The following is a 19505-nucleotide window of genomic DNA, read 5'->3' as shown; positions in this document are numbered from 1 at the left end:
GGCGGCGGCTCCCCGGTGCGTGCCCGGCGGCGGCGGCGGCAGCATCCCCGGCGCGGCGCGGCGCGGCGCGGCGCGGCGCGGCGCGTTGCGGCGGCGGAGGCGGAGCCTGGCGCCCCGCGCCCCGCGCATTGGCCCGCGCGGGCGCAGCCCCCGGCTTTGTGCCGGCAGCGCCGAGCCCCGCGCCCGCCCCGCGAGGCTCCTGCGGAGCCCCCCGGGCCGGGGAAGCTCCGCGCTGCCTCGGAGCGGGGGCTTCGACGGAGCCTCCGAGCGCCCCGGGCTGGGGGAGCCGCGGGGCCCCGCTGGGACCGTCTCTGCGTGCGGCTGCCCGCAGCAGGGACGCGGCGCCTGGCCCCGGCGCACCGGACGGCGGGGCCGCCGCGGGGGCGCAGCTGCGGGCCCGCATCGCTCGCTGCCTGCCGAGCCTGCCCCCGGGGCAGCCCCTTCGCCTCCTTCCTCCTCTCCTCCTCGCTAATCCCTGCCCGCCCGGAGGCAGCTTTCCTGCCCCGCTCCCGCCGGGCGCGCCCGCTCGCCACCGACGAGCCCACGTAGCGCTGAGGAATTCGCCGGGCAGCGGGCAGCGCCTCCGGGCTGGCACCGCGCACGGTGCGGGCGGCCGCGGCCTGGCCCGGCACACGGCGCGGGAGAGCGGCTGCGACGCCGGAGCAGAGCGAGGAGCGGGAAGGGGCCCCGGGGAGGGCGACGGCCCGCAGCACCCGGGCATGGCAAAGCAGAGGAGCGGCCAGGGCTGCTTCTGCCCTGCCTCGCACCAGCGCGCTCCCAAATCCCGGCGGCCGGCTCGCGCTGCAAGCGCATCTGACACGGAGCAGAAATAGCTGCGCTGGGGTGGAGCGCGCGAGAGCCGAGCTCCCGGCTCCGCTCAAACCGCAGCGCTTTGATTTACGGAGCGAGCGCGCGGCAGACGAGATACACCCCCCTCCTTGATTTAATATCGTTTCCTGGCAGCCCAGTTAGTTTCTCTGCTGGTTTGAGCAACACTCCCACAATCCTGCGGGCTGCCTGGTCGCCTTCAAAGCAGCCAGCTGGAATTTGCAATTTTGGGATCTAAAAACTGAAGCGAGGAAGAAGAAGAAGAGTAAGAAGAAGCATATTAATGGGAGCACAGAGGAATGGTTTAGCAGGATTTCACTCAAGGGGAAAAGGAACATAAAAAGTGATGATTCATTTTCAGTCAAGGGGAGCTTCGTGTTTCTATAGTAAGTCGAAACAAAACAAGACATCGAAGCCAAAAAGTTATTCGTACCAGATGGGCCAGCGCTCATATCTGTAGCTTTTCAGGAATTGTCCTGCCTCAGGCTCATTTTGCGGCAATTTAGCTCAGCGTTGCGCTGCTCCGGCCATGGACAGAACCGGGGCACGGACAGAACCGGCCCCGGCCCCCTCCGTCCCGCTCGGGCTGCGTCTCCCAGCTCGCACGGAGCCTCGCGCCGCCCGCCGCGCTCGCGCCCCAGCTCGCCCCGCTCGACTGCAAAGGGGCGACGAGGCGGCGGCGACGCGTCCGCGGGGCGCGGAGCGCGCGGGGCCGGGGCCGGGGCCGCAGCCAGCCCCGACAGGCCGCCACTGAGTCAGTCGCTGATGCCTTCCGCCCGATGCAGCGTCTTTCTTCACCGCTCGCACGAGTCAGCCTGAACGCAGCCCTAAGTGGATTTGCACGGGTGCGTTGCGTAAGAGCCCCTTTACTCTGCTATTTGAGGATAAAGGATAAGCAGAAACTACAAAGACAAGATTTTTTCCTTTCCCCCCCCTTTTACTAACAAATTATTTACAAATCCATTGAAATTGGATATAACTTAAACTAAGTTCATACTAATTCACTGTTCTGCAAGGGAATTAGGAGATAATAAGATCAGCGATAAAAGCAAGAGGTAGGGCTATTAATGACTTTTAATTGCTTTTAATGAAGCAATACTGGAAACGTGAAGCCAGGCTGGGAAAGGAAATGAAGCTCTGCAGCTCTCGGGGGTTTGCGCAGCCCCGGTGCCACCCAGAGGGGGAGCGTGAGTCCCCCAGGGAAAATCCCACTTCTTAATTTTGCTCCTGGATTCCCAATAATGATGGAGGCACCACATTTAGAGCAAAGCTGAGGGCGGTGCGATAGGAGACGGGGCTCATGAGGGAAACCAAATTGCAAGCCAAAAACGCGGCTGTGCAGGTTCGGCCTCCCAAAAGCCGCACGCCGCTGCGGGAGAAGCGCCGCGGCGGAGAACCACCGTGCCGGGCACAGAGACAAAACGCGGCGGCGAAGAGCTCACGTTTGGCGCTTGATCATTTCTGCTGGGCGGGCAGACGACAAATGACAAATCAGCTGCAAACCCGCTCGGCGTGATCACGGGGAGCTGCGGGGACGTGCGCCACGAGGGCTTTGCCCTAAGCCGCTGCAAGGCCGTAATGCAGGAGGCGCTTGCATATTCATCAGCTGAGCCCCGCTGCGGCCGAGGCACCAGCTGATACCCGCGGCGTGCCCGCCGTCCCGCCCTCGCTGTGCTGCACAAAGCATTCTCCAGCCAGCGATGCTAATTCTTGTTTTGTTTTGGTTGCGGTGGAGGGGAGAACCCATCTAGCTAATCCCCCCTACCATATCCTTCCTGACCGGATTTAACAGCAAAGCCGACCGAGCGGCACGGCCACGGCGCTCATGGGCGCTCCTCCGCGCTCTCCTTCGCCCCGCGCCTTGCCGTTGCCTTGTCTCTCCGGCCCAGAGATTGGAAGGACTTCCAATCTGCCAAAATCAAATTCTAGGTAAAATAAAGCCAGTCAGAGCGGGAACGGACCCGGCGCGGCAGCAGGCCTGTGCTCGGCGAGCTCGGCCCCGGCGACGGCGGCGTCTCGGCCCCTTTCGCGGCGCCCCGGGGAGCGGCGCTGGCGGCCCGCGAGGGCTGGGGACCGAGCCCCGGGCCCGGCCCTCGGCGCCCGCCGCCGGCCGGATGTGCTTTGATTCATGGTTTCGGTCCAAACCTGTTTAGCAGCACAAAAGACAAAAGGTCATGAGAAAAGTGTATCGCATCCAAGCTCGTGAAAGCAGGCTGAAATTTCCTCTTCCACTTCTGGGATTTATCTGCTCCTTTCCCATTAAAATTAATGATAACAGTGCATCCATAACAGCGCTGCTTGATAGCTCTCCAGACTCCTTTACTTGATGCTGAAGCAGAGGCAAGCCCAGGCTATGTCCCCAGAGCCTCGGAGCCAAGTTTGCTCTTGCAGTTAAACAAAGCAGCTTCCTCTCTGCCCAGCAGAGCTGCAAAACACTGATAAATCGCCGAGTGCTTCTCAGTATTGATCGGTGATGCTAATCTGGGTGTCTGTTAGCCGGACACCCTGGCCACGCTGCAAAGTCTTGCTCTTCTCGTTCACATCTCCCACGACTTGGAGCATCATCCTGGAGCCACTTCACTGCAGGAGCCCTGATAATAAACAAAGTTTCTAGTCCTCAGGGCCAGAAAGAAAAGCTGGAAAATTTGGCTCCTCGGGGCATCCAAGACAAAAGGCGAATGTACACAGACCCTCAGATATATTATCTTTTCGAGCATCGTGGACTCCAAACCCTGCCTGTGATTTGCGGAGGGAGTTGACTCACGGTATTTACGTGGGTGAAGGTAGTGATGGCAAGCAGATAACTCCGAGCTACAGGAGGAGCTGGAACCAGCCCCACCGTTTCTGGCGGTGGCTCAGAAACACAAATCAGCTGCAAAACTGAAATCTCCCCGGTCCCAGCGCTGTCCTGCCCTGGGAGCTCAGGCGCGGGCCCTGCCGGGTCGGTCGCGGCAGAGGTTTTCCAGCGTTCAGCCCGTCCGCCCTGGCGCGCCTGCTCCTCCCCGGCATTACTCACTGACTGATGTAATGCCGATCCCGGAGCCTTGCACATGTGCGAGTAACCAGTCGGGCAGCAAAAATATGCTGCACGAGAAAGCGGTGAGGGCAGTTTGTCTTACCCCGTCGGCCTGCCTCGCTCCCGGGACTCACCCTGAATATTGCATAGCCTGCTTTTCTACCTCCTACCATGGGGAAGGAAGAAGAAGAAAGTCCTGGCTTTCTCTTGGGATTATTCAATGTGCTGCTCAGCTCAGCCTACTTCTGCTTCATTGGCCTACAAATCCAAATTCCCCTAAATAATTCAGCAGAGCTGCTGCACTCTGGGGTTGAATAATTCATCCTGGATCTTTGAGGTTGGGTGGAGGGAAGCGTGGTTGCATCAGCCATTAGGGAAAGCTTTTGGGGCTCCTCTACTCCCTTTCAGCACCGACTTTTCCTCTGATCAAGCCAAGCAGATGCTCCTGTTTTTGTGGCTGTAGGGGAAGGATTGAGAGATGCAGCTGCACGAATGCACCCGATGGGCGCCGGATGCCAAAGCAACTGCCCGTGTCCAGGCTGGGCATCTCTCGTGTCTCCCTTTGCCAGGAGCCCCACGAAGGTGGAGGTTTTGGGGGACAAAGTGTGACCTTAGCTGGAGGAGCCTCTCTGCATGGGCAATAACCCGCTTCCCCCCCCCAGACCGCAGCCGGTGGCAAGCGGTAGAGCAGCCCCCAGCACCGGAGGGATTGCTAAGGACACCCCGGGGTCAGGGCGCTCTGCGTCGGGCAGCGGGGCTGGGCGCCTTTCCAGCCATCCTCGGGCTCGGAGGGAACTCGGATGCATGTTGTCAGACCTGAGCTCCCGCCACCCTCGCTCTTCCCAAGGGGCCCGCGAGGCGCCCGGCGCCGGCGCTCCGGCTCCTCTGCGAGAGGCGCAGGGGAGTAAACGAGAAGGAAAAAGTTCTGCCGGGAGGGAGCTGAGGAAAGGGGCGGCCGCGGAGAGGCTGGAGCTGGAAAGCGGCCGCATGTGAAGAAGCCATGGTGTGTTTTCAGATCCCTTTCACCGGAGATGACTCTCCCACGGGGAGTCGTTGAGCAACGAGTGTCAGCAGCCGGCTGCTTTCTAGCTGAGGTGACGCCGAAGCCCCGCTCAGGTGCTCTCCATTTCCCGGGCCGTCACTGCCCCACTCTGCGGACGGCAAAACCCAGCTAAATTCCTGCCCAGGCTCCTGGGAGTTCCCATCTCTTTCTCCTCTGCACCCCAGTGATAACAGGTCCCCACGGATCTCCTTTCCCCCTCCCTCCTGCTCCTTCCTCCTGCCACGTGGAGCTAAGCTCAGCTCTGCCCAGCATAATCTGATTTTGAGGGCAGTGAGAGCGCTGGTAATTATCTCAGTAGAAGAGGAGAGCTGGACGGGGCCGCCGCGCTGCTCTGCTCGCCGGGTCTCCGTCCCCGAGCGGCGCCGCCGGGCTCGGCGCCTCCTCCGCGGGCGCGCTGCCGCCCCCGTTTACGGCAGTCATAAACCCAGCTGCGCTTTGCAGTTTAGCTTCGTACATTATAAACCGTAATGCAGAGCCCGTAACGGAGCGAGTCCTCCGCATAACGATCGCGCACGTCTCTGCACGCGCCTTTACGGCGTGCCAGGGCTGTGGTTACCGGAGCTCCCTGCCAGGGCAGCGGGAGCAGCCGACGGGTCTCGGCGGAGGCGCCGGCACCGCCGGTCCTGCGGGGCAGCGCTGGGGACCGGAGCCGGGACCTGCTCCCGGGGCGGGACGAAACTCCCGCGAAGCAGCGGTGGGAAACGGGCAGCGTCCCCGCCACGGGCTGCGACAGGCCAGGGCACACGCTGCGGATCAGCCCGTCTCGCAGAAGGGCTGCGGAGCTGGGCCCGAAACGTGGGGCAGCCGGGGGGATTCGGCACAGTGCGGTGCGGGGAGGCTGCTGCGCTTCCCCGGGGAGCGCAGGGATCCGGGCACGGAAGGCGGTTTTAGTGCCGTCAAACAGCTCTCCTCCACATTTTGTTTATTTATTTTGCCCTCGTGTGACTTACTGATTTAGCTACATTGCTGCAGACTTGAATCCCTTAAACCAACTTAAATCATTTATAAACCCAGTCAGTAATCCAGGGATTTACCGAAGTCGGTGCTGCATAAACACAAGTACGAGCTGTTTTCATTAAACCAGAGCAAAACCTGAAGCAGCCCTTCTCTTCCGCCTTTTTTTTCCAAGTAGTTTAAAGCGGTTTCAATTTTATTTAAGCCAAGCAAAATCCTTCATCCTGCAAAGGGGGACGTTGCCCCCACGGCCCCTCCGCTCCAACGCCGCGCAGCGTACCCCTGCCCGGGCCGTGGACGGCGAGCATCCTTCCCCCCGCGAGCCCCCGACGCCTTTCCGGGGCCGGGGCACGGGCGTGAGGGCTGCTTTCCAGGAAACGAGGGGCGCTGAGCGGAGGCTCCCGGAGCAGAGCTGCATGCGGCAGCCTGGAAATGCTGCCTGGGGCCTGAGGGCCGTCAGCGAGACTCGGGGCACCTGCGGCTGGTGGGGGAGGCTCATAAAGGTGCTTCCGAGGGTGGATGGGATGTCTGGAGCAGGGAGAGGTGAGTGCCTGTGGAAAGCTGGAGCAGCTCTTGGAAAGATGCCTGAGAGGGGCTGGGATTTGAGCTGATTTTCTCAGGGGGAGCAGCAGGATGTAGGAGGATAATCCGGGGATGAGGGAAATGGTCACGCTGGCCTGTGCTAGGGTCCGTGGGTGCAGGCTGGGTACAGGGCTGGGATGTTCGTCCTCCAAGGGGCTGGAAAGGTGCTTGGAGCTTTCGCAGGCAGCTGGAAATGTCTGAGATAAAAACTGGTATCAGCCCTGGCTAAGGGGTGTGCTCAGGGCTGTAGGAAGTGGGGCTGTTTCTGGACTTAGCTGAAATAAAAAAGAGGGGCAGCAGCACCTGGGGAGAAGCTCTGCAGCAGCCTGGTTGTCGGTCCCTGCGCACAAGCGAGCAGGGGCTCTTTGGGGTTAAAGCAAGCCTCTCGGCAGGTGCTTGTGCGTGAGCCGCCAAGCAGCCCGGTGTGGTCACGCTCTGTTTCTGACCCGGTTTACCTCTATTTCCTATCTCACTAGATTAAAGCGTATGTGCAGAGGACTGTGTGTCTTGCAGTTAAACCTGCTGTGGCAGCGTAGAGGCATCTGCAGCCGTGGAGCCACCTGAGCGTGTGGGTGTTGTTCTCCCATTAACTGCCCGGGGTGGGTGGGGGGAATAAACCGTGCAGCCCCTCTCCCTGGCTGCTCTCCGAGCGCTTTCCGGAGCGCAGAGGAGGGAGATGTGACTGCTGTGCCTCGGGTGACTGAGGCAGCTCAAACGTTATCAAAGCCATTTGGTTTGGATCGTGTTTGGTAGGTGGAGAAAAGTCCCCGAGACGCTAACTTTCTGCGGACTGTGAAGTGAGGCTGCTGGTTGGGAGAGAAAGCCCCTCTCGCCTGTGCCGCGCTGCGAAGCTTACTGATCTCCTGCCTTCATCAGCCGCTGGAGAATCCACGGTGCAACACGCTCGTGGGAGCCCAAGCGGCCGGGCAGCGAGGTCTCGGGGCTCCCGAGCTCTGCCAGGCGCCTCTTCTCTCTGCAGCTCTGCATAACTGACTGGTTGATGAAAGCTGAGAATAGTGCAAGAAACCCACCAAAACACTGATTTCTTAGGGGAAAGCAGTAGGCAGAGGAGACTCGCTGTCACCGCAAAGGCGGCGGGTCCTGGAGGGGGCCCGGAGCGAAGAAGGTGCCGCCCGCTGCTGGCCCCGGGCGCTCGGCTCGCAGGACCCCTCGCTCCGGCTGCTCCGCTCCGCAGCCGCTGTCCTCGGGCTCCGCTGCTCTCTGCTGGTCGCGGCCCCGCTGCGCAAGTGCCCGATCTGGGCTGCTGCACCCCAAAACAGCCGCGGCAGCTGCTGCAGCCGAATCCGGTCCCCCAGCAGAGGCCGGGATTAAAAAAGCCAGGAGACAGAGTTGTTCCAGCCTGAAGGCAATCTGAGCAAAGCAATAGCTGCTTTGGGGCGTCCAGATTTCTTTAGCAATCTAAAAAAACATATATTTTTTTTAATCTAGTAATTGCTTACCCTGCAATAAAGCTTTATATCCTCTCAGGCAGGTCCGTCGTGTTTGAAGTGATAAGCTAGGAAAACAAAGCTGAAAGGATCATTGCACAAGGTCGCGGAGGTGGGGACGGGCGGGTTTTGCTGCCCGTTCTCGGCGGGAGATGCAGCGCGTGGGCCGGCAGGATTAGCTGTTCTGTGCCCTGTTCTCGGTGCCGGGCGCTCTCAGGCACAGTACCTCTCCCCCTCCTCATCTCCGTAGCCCTTGTCCTGCAGCACCTGTGTGCTCTCCTGCTATGTCTCTAGTGTGTTTAACAAAACGGAGCACAGACTGAAGACGGGGCTCTGCAGGGAAATGCCAGGCTAGCCTGGAGGAACCCGAGCTGTGTCTGCTTTCCTTGCTCTGCACTGTACGATAAAACCGTGAGTGCGTGATGCAGCGTGGGAGACAGCGGAGGAGCAAACGGGTTCCCACCGGGATGGAGAAGGTCCCTCTCGTCCCTGCAGAGCGTGACTTGAGGTCAGCCCTCAGCCTGGACTGTGCCATAGGTAGGGAGCTCTGAAGAAAGCTGATTTAATTGCTTACTCACCAGGTGACTTTGTTGGGTAAAGCTCTAATGTGAGTGTTTCCTGCTTGATTCCTGGTTTTGGTAACATCTGGGCACTGAACAGAGGACAACAGAGGAGGTGGTGAGCCTAAGCTTGAAGGGCTCGTTGAGACAAGACTCTGGAGCTGAGCATGGGCTGTTAGCATCCCACCAACAGATAGTTACTCAGTTTACTTTTATTTTTAGCTCTTGAACTTTTTAAGGAAGAGGGACAGCTGAGAGCCTGGCTATCTGCCTTCCCTTCCCCAACATCCCCTGCCCCCCTGGGCACTGTGACAGCTTGCACCTCTCCTTGCAGCTCCGGCCCCGACGTCCGAGCGCTCGCAGCTGTACAGCTCGCTTTGCCCACGAGAGGCTGCTGGTGCTGTGCGAAAGCGTCCGCGATGCTGGCTGCTTTTATTTATTTATTTTTCTTTCTTAATTCTCACTTTAAACAGTACAATGGGAAGCAGCAAGAAGCCACTTTCTCTGCAGCCACACTGAGCGCGTTTGAGGGCTTTGCCGGTGCATGGCCATCGTCCCTGGGAGGTCGCTGAGGCAGGACACCCTCGAGCCTTCCTCGCCTCTGCTGCAGGCACCGCTGAGGGGAACAACTTCATCCGTTCCTGGGGAATAGGCAAAAGTCTTCCCAGGTGAAAAGTGAAGGGACTGACTGACTGGTGGGTAAACAGCAACAGGGTGTGGGGAGGAATTCCCCACTGACACCCAGACCTGCACGTTGGCGCAGGCTTTCTCCTCTGCTCAGTGGCTTTTCGAGGGTTTTTTGGATCCAGCATCTATGTTCCCATGGGCACGTTCTGCTTTGAGGAGGGAAAGAAATTCTCTTCTGAAGCCACTTGGTGGTTGTGAGCAGCTCTGCTTATGCCTGGGGAAGGTGTAAGACCTTGCACGTCCCTCTTGAGAGAGTGCGGAAGTGAGGGAGCAAGGTGCCTTGGACCAGGTGGCAGGACAGGCCATTGAGTATCTGCTAACGGGGGCTTGGAGGGGTGCTCTGACCTACCCCCTCTGCTAGTCCTGGCCTCATTCCTGAGTGGAATTTGGTCTGAATCCTCATGCATACTAAAATGTGTTTACAGTGTTAGTTATTTCGCATCAACAAGCCTCCTTGCACACCAAAGGGCCTGCTGAGAGCCACCTGAGGATGGCACCGCTAATAGATGGAGCTCATGCATTTTGCATGTGAATAGTTTGGGCTGGGTGATTATAAAACACCACCACCCTGCACCGGGTTTTCCATGTGCCTGTCAGTGGAGAGCAGCCCTTGGATCCTGGCCTCCACGTTGGCTGAGGAGAGACAGCACAGTAAAGGGGGACCATCAACAAAAAACTGGAGCGGAGGAAGAAATGCTCCATTTCCTTACCCCTACAACCTGCTCTGGACATCACCCTTTGCACTCTGGGTCAAGAGCAGCTGGTCCTAAAGCCTGTCCCCTGCTGTCATCAGCAGACGGGTCACCTCTCCGTGCAGGGCAAGGGGCTCTTTCCATCCCGTTCTACTTCATTTCGTCCGTGAGACTCGGTGTGCTTGGTCGGTGAAACCCCTGCGGAGGTTTACCTTTCACGGGCGCACCGGTGCATTCAGGTAATCAGGGAACGGAGACCAGCAGAACGAGCGTTCAGAGTTCAGCCTCCCTTTTAGGCAGTTATAAGCGAAATGCAATGGGAACACTGCACAGGGTAATCCTTGGATGGCTTTAGAAAGGCTAGCTGCTATCGAGAGGTTTTCCTGAAGAAGCTTAGATAGCTCTTCAATTAAAACCCATTGAGATGCTGCACTAGAGCAAACTGCGTCCTCGAACCTGCTGCTACTCCCAGGAGCCCCAATTCCCGCGCGCTGCTCACGGCGCCTCTGGCTTGTGCCTTCCCTGGCAGCTCGGTGACTCTGAGAAGGGGAAAGAAAAACCTCCTGGTTTCCCAGGAGACCCTACCATGCAATAGGTAATCTAACTCCTTTAATAAGAACAACCTAGGAAGTGGATTCATAACTAGACTTAGGTTTTGCAAACAACAAGTGTCATTTTCTTTTTTTAACACTGATGTGTGTTACAGCAATGTGGTTGTTCACAAACCCTTCTCTATTCCTGGTTACACATCTCCCACCAGGCTAAAGGCTCTCTGGCCCTGGGGGCTGGTTTTGCTTTCTGGTGTCCTGGGCTGAGTTTGCAGGGTGGGTTTCACTAGAGGTGTCCCTGCCCCTTCCCCCGCTCCCAGAAAGGATGGTCTAGTGCTTGGGGCACGCGGGACGGTTCCTCCCGGATTCTGTTATGGATGTGGATGTCTCGTGCGACCTTGACATCATCGTTTGCCTCCCTGTTCCTCCCTTTTCCAGCCTCAGCCTGAGTGCAGCATCCTCGCCGAGAGCCCGCCGGGATGGGGCTGCCCCTCGTCGTCCGCAGGGATGCGCTCCGGCTCCAAGCCCGCCGCCTCTGCCGCTCCAGGGACCCTCTTCAGCGTGACGGCTGCTTGGCTGCTTCTGGATGCATCGTCCCGACGGCGGAGGAGAAGCAGGAGCCAGGTTGAAGCCATCTGCCCGAGTTCTGGGAGCTCCCAGCTGGTGGGACACAGGGGTGGAGGAGAGATTAGAGCAGGCCAGGTCCCCTCTCCCCCTCTGCCCCCCCTCTGGCTCCTCCCCAGCACTTGGGACTAAAAGCCCCTCTCGTTTCCGTGCATCTCATTGTGCGCTGATGGCCGCGGATGTCGGGTAACCATGGCAACTCATTGATTAGCATCCAGCCCCTGTGAGACGAAGAACATGCAGCCATAAGAATTACAAATGATGCTGTATTGTCTGCTGCCAATAGGCTGATTACTGCCATTTTCTGCCAGGTAGACCAGCTTTTACAGGCAACCCAGCGGTGTGTAATTACCATGCTGTGATTGATGCATTGCTATAGTTACTATCTGCTGTGTTCCCTGACTAATAGTTTTTAAATTCCTCTTCAGATGGAAATGCATTGCCTGTAAATGTGAGAGGCAGAGGTCTACTGAGCCGGGAGATTCATCCTGCGAGAAGCCAGTTTGGGTGTGGAAAAGAGTCTCATAAAATAAAATGCGGTGGTCAAGTGCATGAGTCACTTGGATCAAACCACTGATGCTGCTGCTGGGTGAATGGGGATATAAAGGGAGCGGGAAGCTGGGACGGCACAGGCAGCTGCTGGAGTATTTTCCCAGGCCTAAAACATTTGTCACCTGTTGATACTGCATGGCTGTCCTAAAAATCACCGGCTCCCACCCTGCGATCCGTAAGGGGAGGCACAGGAGCACGGATGTGCACAGAGCAGGAGCTGGCATCCTGCAACCCCAAAGCCTCCCTGGGGCGGGAGCAGGGACGGTTTTGCCGCCGGCAGGGCGGGCGCTTGAGAGCCGAGTCTCAACGTACTGAGGAGGATTTTCTCACGGTGGTCGTCCCGTCCCATCCCGTCCCATCCCTGGGCGCTGGTGGCCGCGCAGCCCACGGCAGCTGGAGGGTTGGCTCTGCCGTCACCCCGGTCCGCGCGGTCCCGGCGCAGAGCCATGTGAAGCTGTCCCGGCTGTGCTGGCCACCAGTTAGTCGGTGATGTTGGACCACCGAGGTCCCAGCCTGTCCTGGGAAGGATCGTGCAAAGCCTGGCTCAGATCTGGAGGAGCTGCAGAGGGGCTTTGCCTCTCCCGGGGGAGCGTCGGCTGCTCTGGCCGCTCGGCCCCCCGCGACGCGTTACCTCCGGTGTTTAGGCATTCGCGTAACCTATACGAAGTTAAAAGTGGTTTGTTTCCTTTCAGACTGTTGAATGCAGCCAGGGTAATTTAGTAGAAAAATGTCATGCTAATGCAATTCAAAGTTCAAATGATCTTTCATTTTGAGGGAAAGAAGGATGCGTGTGCAGGCAGAATGTTAAAACCTGGTACTTGCCCTGCAATTCAAACAGAAATATGAGCTTCGGGGGATACATAAGTCACATGAAGTACTGTGAGTGAAACGCGCTAAATGAATAAAAATGATCCGGAAGCCGTTATGAGCATTGCTGGGGGCAGATCCAGCTCAGAACAAGTGTAGCAGCAGTCAGGAGCAGTGCTGGAGAGGAGAAGTTTGCATGAAATCACAATAACATGGAAATAATGGGAAGCGGTTATCAGTAAGACGCTTCCCGTGCTAACACCTGCCGTGGCCATGCAGGTGCTCTTGCTCCTCTCCTTTCCCTCCTCCCCAGCCCGCGCGGCGCTCAGGCGAGGTCCGCCCGAGCGGGGCCGCGCTCCCTCAGCTCCCGGGAGCCTCCGCCGGGCTGCTGCGCGGCTTTGCCTTGCTCTTTCGAGCAGATGCCAAGGGCCTTATTTCAGGGCACTGCCCCGACCTGGCTGCTAGCTCGCGTCCGAGAGCCCCAGCCCGGGAGCAGCTTACTGCCAGCTGCTCCAGGAAAAAGTGGAAATCCCTCTCGGCTCCTCGAGTGCTGTTCCGTGCAGTCTCGGCTGTTGTAAATCAGAAGAGCTCCTTCAGCCTGACGCTGTGATTTACACCTGCTGGAGACCTGGCTCTCCAAGGTTCGGTGCAGCAAGTCTCCCCCCCTCCTGCTGAAGGCAACCGGTGCACAAATGCGTTTGGGATCGTTTCCCTCGTAGCGCCGCTCAAGCCGCTCAGCTACAGGCGCCGTCAGCAGTGCGAATATTCCCCCGGCCCCGCTGCAGCGGTTACCCCGGCGGCAGAGCGCCGCACAGGCCGAGGGGGCTGCGGATGCTGAGACCGGGCGTAACCTGGGCTGAAAGTTCGGTCCGAGCAGCGGCGTGCGGGCCCCGCGCGAGCCGCTCTGCGCCGAGCACGTCGACGGCACGGGCAGGCGGCGAGGACGCTGCGGGCACCCGTGATCGCTCGCCGGATCCCCTGCCTGCTGTGCCGCCTCTGGCAAGCCACCTCGTCCCTCTGCTCATCTCCCTGCTCGCTTTTTCCTCTCTCTGCATCCTGCGGAGAAGAGCTCTGCTTGGAAGTCATGTCTTTAGTGGGAGCTGTTAATACAACCTTGCGAGAATGATCTGCTGTCAGTGGCTAAAAGATGCTTAAGGTTTGAAGTCCCTGGGATGGCTTTCTGCACAGCGGTGGCCATCCCCTCGCATCCGCAAAACCTGTCAAAATCTTGGGGTGGAAGTTGCCACTGCAGCTTGAAAGCGCTATCCTCCTGAAGAGCACGGAAGGAAAAAAGCCTCGGTCTCCGAGGCTCCGAGTCGGCCAGGACTCACGAAGCGTAATTGAAACACAGACAGCGCCGTTTCTGCAGGGAGAGCGAGGGGTGCCAGCAGCCAGCAGGAATTAGCAGCGGGCAGGCGTCCTCTGAAAGGCAGAACAGTCCTGGCTTAGCGAGACCCAGCAATCTGCCCTCTCCCCGTCCCTCTTTTGAAGTGGAGGAACAGAGAAGTTACGTGGCACAGAGGGAGGCTCTTTCTGAACAGAATTGCTGAAGCATCTCCAGGAGGCAACAGCAGTTCTTTTGATCCAGAAGAGCCCAGCAGAGCCTCTGCTTCTCCCTGAGACCCCGGCAGAAAGAAACTCCCGGAGGCAGGAGCCTCCCGTCTCCTCGGAAAATTGCAGAGAAGTTCTCAGACACCTATAAAAAAAACTAAGTCTCCAAGTTCCCGTTGTCTTCCCTTCCCGGCAGAGCCCCGTTCTCGGCGGCCCCAGCTCTCCTGCCCGCTTTGGGCTCTCTCCAGAGTTACCCTCCCAAGGGCAACGATCCCACTCCGCGTTTCACGGCACCGAGGGATTCAGCCGGCCGTTTCAGATAGGCTTGATGTTAGTTAAAATAATGCTCAGCAAAACCTCCTACCTGGCAAAGCGAGGGAAGTCCATCTGGTGAGAAAGCGTTTAAGGCTTGCATTTAAAATGCACGGCACTACCGAAATCCCTGAGTAGGGTTATATCTCTGCCCAATCTATCTAATCACAACTCTGTACAACTGCAAGGCTTCTGAAATGGTTAAATGCATGTGTCCAGAGAAAAGGTATTACCGAGGTAATTGGGCTATTAAATTGTACGTACACACGGAGGGATTCTTTCTGACGATACGGTGGTAATCTGGAGAGCCAAATTTGCTCCCCCGTAATCCTGCGATGTGTGTTGCTGCATTCAGACTGTCCTCAGTGGTATTGTACGTATCTGGAAGGTAATGCAATATTTTAACAGGATGATTTTTTTTTTATTATGACTCCACATTTAGCATAACTCTTCCCTGAGTCCTCTGGATGATTGTGAGTATCTGATTATTAGAAAGGAGAAGTAGTTGCAGAAAGAAAATGAGACGTGAGAAAATTATTTTGGAAGTTGAACAGAACCGTGGCGTGAGAGGCAACGTGGCCGATTGCCTATGGCTGATGAAATCCATTTGCATCTTCCAATTTTTCTCTGGCTGCATCTGACATTTGCCTGCCTTTCTCCTGGCACGTGAAATTCCTCCCTGTTGCTGGCGGGGATGGGCTGGACCTCAGGCCTTTTCCAGGAAATGCCTGATGCTGCCCTAAAAATACCAGTGTGAACGCTGCAGCCTTTTTCTTCCTCTGTTCCTCATCTGGAACGACGTTACAGCCGTAAATCTATCTATATCACCCTATGCTCACAGTTTCTCAACTCTGCAGACTTTCAGGTATTCATCTTCCTTGCACAGGCGGGATGCAGAAAAGCACCGTTATCCCATGCACGGGGGAGAGGGACATCCCGGGCACCTTGCTCAAGGGTGCAGGTGGGTTCGTGGCTGGCACAGGGAACTAAATCTGTATTTCCTGGGTTGCAAGCTATTTCCCTAGGCATGGAACTGTTTTTCCTTTCTCTCTCTTTGCCCTTAAATAGTTCTGGTTTGAAGTGGGAAAATAACCCCAGCAAAGCACACCTTTTTGGAAACAAGGATAATTTATGCTGTGGGTGGCAGGGTTCTCCCTGCAATTTTTTTGAAGAGCCAATTACGAAATGAACCTTTTGCCTCCACTGCTTGCTAGAAAGTGCCCTGGCTGCTACGCCGGGCGCAGAGCTAGCTCGCGGTGCCTTCCTCTCTGACGAAGAGGAGGCCGCAGTAACGAGGCTCTTTCCCCTCCGGGGAGATCGAGGGGCTGCAGCGAGCAGGGCTGCTGCAAGTCAGCTCAAGGCTGGAGGAGTTGCGGCTTGATGACGCCCATCCGCAGGGAGAGTGCCCAGGCAGCGTTCGCACGCGGCGGTGTTATGAATTCCTCCTGTCTGGTGATAACTTTTTTACGAGGTTTTTATTCTTTAGACAATATTTTCAAACCGTATTTTCTGCCAGGCTGGGCTCCGCTCGTGCCTCGCCCCTGAGCTCCCCCCGCTTTCCACCGCCCGGTCACCTGGAGACGCTTCGTACGGCTCTAATCCCCCGGTACCCCGAGGTACACGCAAGCGGCTTCACGAACTCGTAAATCCACAAGGACAACGTGCGTTTTTATTAGCGGTGTTGCAATGAAAGAGCAGAAAAGGGCTCTAGTACAAAATAGTTCATTAACAAATTTGCCTAATAGCTTTGCAGAGGCGCTCGGCGGCGGGGAGCGACGGCCGGGAAGCCCCGGGGCTCGGCCGTGCTGCCGAGCGGGCGGGGGGATCCGGCCGCGGCGGGGGGATCCGGCCCCGGCGGGGGGATCCGGCCCCGGCGGGCGGATCCGGCCGCGGCGGCCCGGCCTCCCCGCGCTCCCGCCGGGGTTTGCCGGGGAGCCGCGGAGCGCTAGATGGCAGGAGTCAGTCGCGCAAGCGGAGGAGCACGGCCGCCCCCCCCCCCCCGAGCCGCTCGGAGCCCGGGGGGGGGGGGGGGCTTCAGCGGCGAAGGTCGCTTCTGCCTCCCGGGGTTGGGGCTGAGCCTCCCGGCCTCCCCCAAGGCCGGGCGCGCTCCGCTCGGGGGCGGCGGGGCCGGCCGGAGGAGGGGGCGCGGGTGCCGGGGGTGCCGGGGGTGGGCGCGCTGCCCCGTTTCCTCCGGGGTGTTTGCAGGAGCAGCGGCAGGTCCTGCTGCAAACGCGGGCGCCCGTGCATCGGGGTGCGGGTCAGCGGCGCTGCAAACGCGGGCGCCCATGCATCGGGGTGCGGGTTGGCGGCGCTGCAAACGCGGGCGCCCATGCATCGGGGTGCGGGTTGGCGGCGCTGCAAACGCGGGCGCCCACGGCGCAGGGAGCTGCCCACGCCCCGGGAGCAGCCGTGCATCCTGGCGAACCCCTCAAAATCCCCCTCACGAGTGCCGCGGCAAGGCCCCTCCGAAGCCTTTCCCACCGCTACTTCCAGCTGGAGCCTGGGGACAGGTTGAAAAAGACGCTTGAAACAGGAATCCTCTTTTGCAGGTCATTATCCGGCTGCATTTTTCCCCCTGCTCAGTGAGACAGAACGAGGTGGCAAAACAGCGAACTTCCCCCGCGAGGCGGACGTAATCCCGTCCCCGCGGCCCCTGCGAGGCGCCCGCTGGAGCTGGCCTTTCGGGAGGGGAAGAAGGAAACGCGGGAGGCGGCGGCTCTGCCGGGGAAAGCAGCCGCCTCCGCAGACCGTCTCCGGCTGGGGGGGAGAGCCGAAGCCCGGGGTTAATCACCCAGGCTGGGCACTGACGGAGCATCTCGGCGCGCGTAGGAGCTCTCCAGGAGCAGCACAATTTCTCTGCATGGGCACCACGCGCCGGAGCAAAACAGCCGCAATAACCGAGAATCATCTTCCAAAGGGAACTCGGGAAGGCAGGGGGCTCTGCAAAGGGCAGCGCGGAGGCTTTTAGTGTTTTTCCTCCTTCTCAAATAAAGATGTTTACTACCTTCCACCTTCTCCCTAGCCCATGCAAAACAGATGCTGCTGAGAGCAAGGCAACCGCACTGAACTAATTACGCTTCTGGATGCAAGGAGCTGCCGCTGGGGACGGCCCGGGCATCCGAGGCAGGAGGGATGTCCGCCAGCTCCCTGCGCCGTTCCCGGCACCGCTGGAGCGAGTGGCCCGGGAGGAGACACCGTGCGGCGAGGAGATGAGAAAAGCGGGCGTTACGGCTAGGAAGCAGCGCGGGGAAGGAGAGGCAAGTGCTACTGCTGCCTGGCAAGGTCCTGGGGACGAGGAACGTCCCTGCAGAGGTGTCGCGCTGCGGTCCAGCGAGCCGGCCGTGCCGCGGGACAGACTGCCCGCTTCCCGGGCTGTCGAGGCCTCGCCGAGGGCCAGGAAAGCTGGGCAGCTGCAGGGCACGGCACGGGAGCCAGGGAGAAACCGGGGGGGCGTCGGAGACGAGTGGCTAAACCGCGCTGGGAGGAAAGAAAACGTTCAGGCACCGAAGGCCAGCGCGCCGCGCTCGCTGCGGGGACCGATGCTCCGGACCAGTCCGGGAGCTGACGGACCCTCTCGTCTCCGTACGCCCCGTCTCAGCCGCGGCCGGGGGGCACCCCGGGGCGTTGCCCCCCTGCCCTCACCCGCCCCTGCCTTCGCTCCCTCCCTTCGATGGATTTGCTGCGTGCGGTCAGTGTGCCAGAGCCTCCGTCCGCGGCGGACAGGGCTCCGGAGGCGCCGGCGCTCCGCTCGCTCGGCGGCGAGCGCGGGTCGGCTGAGCGAAAGCTTCTGCCGCCTTGATTGACTCCCGGATCAATTAACGCTGCAGGTGGCCAGGTGGAGGGCTCGGCCCCCGAGCTCTGCCCCGCTCTCCCCCCTCCCGTCGGGTTAATTCTCCGGGTCTCCTGCTGCCTTTCCCTGCTGGCGCGGAAGGACGGTGCCTGGCCCCGCTCACGCGGCCGGGAGCCGGGCTCGGAGGCGCGCGGGAGCAGGCAGCGCCGCGGAGAGAATCGATTTGCTCCACCAGGCAGTAGCAGCACTTGCTGCCGTCGTTTAATTCTCAGTTCAAGCCCCGTGGAGAATGCAAACGGCTCCGCTCCTCGGCCAATTTACAGCTGCTGACAAGCTGCTAAACAACATCTTTGTTATGTGCACGTGCGAGTCCGTGGGCTCTTCGCAGGGTGACAGCATGATGCACAGGTAAGGAGTGCAGATGCTGCCGCTGTTCCTAATGAGCCCTGCTTTCTGCAGGCCGTCAGGAGCGGAGGCTGAAGTCTCCCAGGGTCTGCTGCAGCCCTTTCTGCATGCACAGGGTGTCTCGCGCTGGCTGCAGCGGGCTCTGGGAGGAGGCCTGGCAGATCAAAGTTAGCCTGCGAGACAGCCGAGGCCTTTGCTGCAGGCCTCCTTTGAGCGGTCGTGATGAATTCCGGCGCCGGCGGCCAAGCACGCAGAGCCGCGCTCTGCACCGCTGCGCGCTCCTCGGCACGGGGAGCCCGGGGAGCCCGGGCCTGAATCCCGAGCGCACCGGGCCCGACGGAGCTGGGTTGCTCCAGCGTGGGCCTTCGAACCGCTTGGAGGGCAGATGCCTTCCAGCAGCGACCGGGGAGCGAGGAGGGAGGCGGCGGCGAGCGGGCGCCCGAGCTCGGTCCGCTGCTCTCTCCTCCGCGCCGCCTTTGCAAGCAGCGGTTCCGTACGAGCACTTATTAACGCGTGCCACCCTTCTCCATCAAACTTTCCAGCCAGCAGTCCCTATCGGACTACGAGCTTGCAGTGCCAGCAAAGCTCCACCAGCCTCAACTAATCTTGTTTATCAGATTGTGCTAATCGGAGGCCTGGAATTAGCTAGTCCTGTACTCAGTAGGGGCCTGCTGTTGCAGTTAAGTAAATTATCTTCTTAATAATGACAAATCAATTATCGGTGCTGTTTCCAAGGAGAATGCTTTGGTCTACCTTTTCCAAAAAGCAATAAACCTGTATATTTTCACTGCCAAGAATTAGCTGCAGTAATGCAGCCAAAAAAATAAGGAATAATCCAACCATACAGACAGCGAGTTAATGAATTATCCTCTTCCAGCCGAAGGTGCTCAGAAGCAGGGTAGAACTGAGATACAGGCAGAGGCCTTGCTGGGTTGTATTAAGACACTCTGCTTCTCTTTACCTCCTTTCATTTTTTTATTTCCAAGAGCGGATGATATGCCTCTAGGGTCGGCGGAGCTCAGCGTGCTCTCCCGGGCGCTCCGGGCCGGCGCTCGGGGCTGCGACCGGGCTCTTTCCGCCGCACCG

This window comes from Rhea pennata, chromosome 28 (assembly GCF_028389875.1).
Source record: "Rhea pennata isolate bPtePen1 chromosome 28, bPtePen1.pri, whole genome shotgun sequence".
NCBI lineage: Eukaryota > Metazoa > Chordata > Aves > Rheiformes > Rheidae > Rhea > Rhea pennata.
Note: the sequence above shows the minus strand (reverse complement) of the source record.